At 29.5% G+C, this 6,000-nt stretch overlaps 1 protein-coding gene across 1 annotated transcript in view; it reads left to right on the top strand.

Annotated features, from left to right (window-relative positions):
• The first annotated feature begins 2,602 nt into the window (after positions 1-2,602).
• tyn (trynity) overlaps positions 2,603-6,000 on the top strand; it is a 139,230-nt gene continuing 135,832 nt past the window's right edge. The window contains exon 1 of the mRNA XM_076403324.1: positions 2,603-2,880. The gene's annotated coding sequence lies outside the window, so the exon portion shown is untranslated. The remainder of the gene's footprint in view (positions 2,881-6,000) is intronic.

Genomic DNA, 6,000 nt, shown 5'->3' with positions numbered 1-6,000 from the left:
ACACCGCTGAACATTATAATAAAGCATCAAAAGTAAGATTTGAATAGAAAGCGCTAAAATCATCCATTATTTTGATATCTCGCACCACCAAAAAATGCTTCTAGGTCTTCTAATAATGGATTTTTTTTTTTGAAAAATGCAAGAAAGAAAATATACACGGATATATGAGATAATTTTATTTCTCGAATTTAATATGTTTCATGGGTCTTTAACCACGAAATGACATACTATACAGTTATTCCATATAGCTTCCAACAGATGTGCAACGAAAGAAATATTTACCATCACTGTTTACGGCCAAGGCCGGGCACTCTTCAACAATGTTATTCAAGCTTTTCAACAATTGTGTTACTGTTAATAAATAATTTAAAAAAATAATCATATTTTAATTATTACACAAGATCCATATAACTGTTTAGTTTTATATAATATCCAACGGTTTATCTATTCTCACACTCTCGTGTTGATTGTACGAAAACACTTGTATCTTTTGAGAAATATCTTTTGTGTAGTCACGCCTCATTTAAATAATTCGTAATAAACATTCCTTATAAACAATACGATGCGTAATAATAATGTTCTTATATCAACACAATAGAACAAATGTTCTGGAAATATTTTTTAAATTACCTTAGCTTTGTTTAATGAAATTGGAACAATCTAAGTATGTTTTAGATTCTACTGTAAAACAAGATATAAATAAGTTATCCACGTGTCCAATGAAATAAGGTTACAAGAAATGTGTCTGTATGTAGTTGATTGAGTTAACCACGGTAATTATTAAATAAATTATAGGCTTATAGCTGGCCAATGGTTAAAGGATGGTCGTCCTACAGTAGCGATAGTCATGGGTTCAAATTCTGCTGGTGTATGTTCGTAAATTTATGTTTATCATTGTTTATAATTGAGAATGTTCAAAAGTCAGCAGTGCAAAATGCGACGTTTCCAAATTCGCCAGTCGGTAGTCCGAGAATGTTTAACCAGTTTAATGTTGATGACATTGATTCAGAGTCTACGCTAGAGTACGTCCAGTCCAGATAAAATAAGTTAATTGTTTGGTCCACTTAGTAAAATGATACTCTAAAATACATCCAAAAAATACTATTACATAATTCTTTTGAAACAAGACGCAAATGAATTATTTATGCTATAAGATGCTAAACCAGCTGAATAGTCAGTTGTGAGACGCGAAGAATCAGTTCTATGCAGGAACTATTTGTAGTGCTGTTATATTAGTATTTACTTCAGAATGAGAAGTAATGAGGAGAAAACTTGTGTAAAGCTTTGTTTGTTAATGAAAAGCGGCTTTTTTCAATAGTACATACGTGTGTCAGAGTATTTGTCTCGAACACATTTGAACGACCCTCGTACATAGTAAATTGATTCGGAACCTACAAATAAGTATTACTATTTTCACTATTTTATGTCAAAATAAAAGTTATACCATTTGAAACCCTTTTTAGCATTTGATACATGGTCTTCGAGTATTAGAAATATATATTGATTTTGATATCGAGAGCTATTTTAACTCAGTATTATCTTACATTTTGCCGCTTGTTATTGAATATTTATAATATAAATAAAATGAAAAGCATCTTAAAGCATATATCAGCTCTATAAATTAGAGATTTACAACAGATGGTTATACTGTGTATTAAATTACACTGAATAAATTTGGTTTTCTTCAGGGCTTCAGTTCTCAGTATGTCATTTCGTCGAAGTGCGAACAAAATGATTTTTTGTGCGTTGAAAATGCCATAATTTTTGCTTTTTTATTGAATACTGTGTGAAACTTAGGGCAACCATCAGCCGTCGATTTCAACAAGTGAACACTACTTCCGACATTTTCTTTTTTTAATTTTGACACTGAAGACAAAGAGCATTATGGATAGCCAAATTTTGAAGATGAGGATTTGAAGGTCTTACTCGACGAAACTATCAATGGGGTCGCTATCGACTACATTTGATGCGTTTGAGCGTGAAATGCGTAAAATACTACCGGAATGCGAGCAAACACACAGCAATGTTATTCTTCAGCACGACACAACGCTCGACCACATGTTGCAAAACTGCTGAAAACCTACTTCGAAACATTAAAATGAGAAGTGCTACCCCACCCGTCGTATTGTCCAAACCTTCCTCTTTCTGATTACTAATTGTTCCGACATATAAGTCATGATAGCGATTCGTAAATAGCCCTCAAAAGATACAACCTTCTTGCGAGATGAAATCCGTAAATTACCTGAAATATGAGAAAAATCAGTGGCTATAATAGACAATATATTGTATCGATTTTTGATAATATAGCTTCAAATTAAAAAAAAAACATTAAAACTAATTTATAGGTCTATTATAAAATTGCGACTGAACCAACTAGTATCCTATAAAATGACAATGTTTTAAGTTCAAACGAGATCATTAGGAATATGAGTTATTTTTATCACCCCTAGATTTGAAATATCTCAGCTAGTGCCGACGTCCTATGCTTAGCGCACATCTAACTGTTAACCCCGATGGAATCTTCGGCGGCCGAAGAACCGTCCAATGGTACCGACTCCTGGTGCTCTTCGTTGCGTAAAAGCGACGACGCGACCTTCTTCGGCTTACTCCCATAGCGGAAGGCCCAGAAGACGAACACCGGGTACCTCATCTGCAGCAAAAACGTCCAGTTGCAACCAACCCAAGCAGCAATTGGTTCTAGCCATTCTGCTTGTTAATTGGCGCGTTTCAAACAACTAAAACAGTATCAGTAGAATAAACTCAAATATCCACAGTGACTCTAACTAGTGTTGGTACTATATTTTCTTGTGTGTAGTGTCAAGTTCAAAAACGTCCAAAGACAATCCGAGGTTTTTAAATAAATTCCTTCTAACTAAAAAGGTAAGAATTAAAGCTTTAATATATATTGTTGTTAAAATAACATTTTATTCAGTATACATACAGGCATATCATTTTTTTTACCTCGAAATATTTTGTGTCTTAGAAAATTTGATAGAAAATACAACATAAAAATGAATACCTAATATTATAATTTTTGAATATTAAAAATACTCTTCTAAAATTTTCTAAAGCTTTATGGGTAGTTCAATATCATTTATTAATACCAATTAATTTTTAAATGAATGAATATTATTATGAACAAATATATCATGTATCAAAAAATGTATATATTTTACCGATAAATAATCAAACTAATGACTCAATCATAATGACATATTTCTATCAAAAAAAAAACATTGCTTTATCATAAAAGTATTTAATTGATATCAACACTTTTATCAGACAGAAAGTAATATTTTAAACGCAACATATACACAAGCTTTATCAAAATGCATATGGTGTACTTCAAGAAACAACAGCCATGACAAGAAACGTGCTACTATGCTTGAAAAGATATAATGAGAAAAATAAATCCAAGAAACCAGACAAAACAAATAAGAACCTATCAACAAGGCCTACAGTAAAAGCATTTTTTTATATTTTAAACCTTAATTAACGTCTATATTTTGTTACTAAAAATATTTGACAACTAAAAAATGTTTAACGATAAAATTTAATTAAACATTCCTCAGATGTTTATCCCGAAATGTAATGACAGGAATTCTATTCGATAAAATATAAAATTGAGTGCTTCAAATACTGCCAATATTTACTTTCCATTATTATTTCCATCGAAATATACCTGAAAATGGCGATAAAATATTAATTTGTTTTGCGATGATGTTTTACAGAACAGCCAGTATTAAATAATCGTAAATTGATATTTGAACAGTTATGCACAATAACATATTTAATATAGTTCAGTTGTTAACCGTACCACAAAAAAAAATAATTGAAAATAATGAAATTAATAGCAAAAAATATTCGACAAAAGATCTTAGAAATATTATTCTCTATTAGTAATTAAATATATATAAATAATTTTATTATAATTTATTAATTATATGAAAAAGATATATATAAGAAATGAAGATATATACTTTTGGATTCCGTATTATGGTCTACGTTACTAGAATAGCTGCAGTTTCCAGGATCTGCTCGGATAATTTATTAAATATAATACGGAATCCAAAAATTTTTTATATCTTCACTTCTTCTTAGTTCTTTATTTTAATTGAGATTCACAGTGCTACCTTCAACAACAGCTTTATGATAATTGTATATATAGTAATACCCACATATTTATAAATTTATTTACGTAAATAATTAATCCCATGTAGGTAAACATATCATTATAGTAACGAATTCATTAATCATGGTAAATGTAAAGCCAAATTTCAGGATGATTAAAATAAGATTCAAAATTCTTAAGATAAGAATAGTTGAACAACGTATCCATCAGAAGTATAAAATTCAAGCCATTCAAGTTAAATAGCTTCTACTTCACTGTGGTACTGTTCCTGTACTGGCTTCTGTTAATGAATTGAGAAAAATTGTACCATTTGAATTGTTGAGTTAACAATGAATGAGACTAAGTAAAACACTGCAGTGATTTTAATTGAATTAAGAGAAAAATAGGAAACTTTTAAGCTCTTGTTATAAAGATGTGTAACCTTTGTAAGCTTAATTTAAGGCTTTTATGCTTAATTGATAGTTAAACTACTGTTAATTTCCCTATTGACTATAACTTTATTTATTCCCTATATCAACATTAATTTCATTTTAGCAAAATCTAGTACCTCACTATCGTCACTCACTAAATATGAAGATCTAGTGTGATGTACTAAAGTGTTCGAAGCATCATTAAATAAGTGTCAACATTAATTTCATTTCAGCAAAAGCTAGTTCCTCAATATCGTCACTCAATAAATATGAAGATCTAGTGTGATGTACTAAAGTGTTCGAAGCATCATTCAATAAGTGTCAAAAATTTAATAACTTTACCAAGAATTAGTTCAAAAGAAGTTCATATTGAAATCGAGTCAAAGCGATTAAACCCAAATCTCTATGAAAAACGTATTTAAAGGTTAGAGCAAAAGAAAGCAATGAACATTTTGTAGTCAGTTCAGTTTCAACCCTTTCAAAGGAATATATATAGATATACGATATGTAGATATATATACGTGTTATGTTATATAAGAGAAATATAAATTTAAATAAGTTCTCAAATCATTAGTCAGAAAACTACAGTTTGATCTACATATTAGGAAAAAAAACTACAAAATTCTACACCTTATGAATGAAATCCTTCTACTACAATATTCCAGCGGTTAAAGGAGGATTTAAAATTAAAATGAAGCATCGTGGATAATATATTCCTATAGCATATTTGCATGGCCGCAGAGAATGTATTGAATAAAAGATAAAATTAAGACCTAAAAATAAATAAATGTTTACTCTGTGTCATAAATTCGACACAAATTATCTGAAAGAAGCTTAATATGAATTTGTTATATATTGTAATTTATCCATAAGGGTATACATATTCATAACACTTAAGAAGATGTCTAGTAAAATTTAATTTATGCATATGTGTGCGTATAATTTTCGGATATTTTTACTCTATAACATAGGTAAGCATCGATTTTTATAATTTCGTCGCTAGAATATGTACAAAAAACCAGATTCTGTCATGTAGATAAGTATTATTTAAATTTTTGGTATCACCATAGCAGCAAGCCATTATTACTAATTGAAGCATTTTCTATTTTAATATATAAATAATTATAATTTTAATTTCATGCGATCTATGACACAGTCTTGATCAACATCCAATATTAGAACAATACACTTGATTAATATCAATCATTATATACACTTATTTATAAATATTTTATTCGGTTTAATAAGACAATGCTCTAGAAAAATAGAAGATTCTGCTATTACTGCCATAGTTTGAATCCTTGAATGAAGATGACAGTATCCCAAACGAAAATCAACATAATAACATCGATAAACATCAAGATCTACAATAAAATTAGGAGGGGAACTACTATTAGCATATGCTGATAATCTAATATAATAGCCAAATGAAGATATATGCTAGAAAATAATGGAATT

Source organism: Rhynchophorus ferrugineus, unplaced genomic scaffold, assembly GCF_030347505.1.
Source record: "Rhynchophorus ferrugineus isolate W39M unplaced genomic scaffold, kcgeb_rfMv2 rfM4, whole genome shotgun sequence".
In the NCBI taxonomy this organism is placed as follows: domain Eukaryota; kingdom Metazoa; phylum Arthropoda; class Insecta; order Coleoptera; family Curculionidae; genus Rhynchophorus; species Rhynchophorus ferrugineus.
The sequence above is the reverse complement of the archived record's forward strand: the minus strand, read 5'-3'. Positions and strand labels throughout refer to the sequence as shown.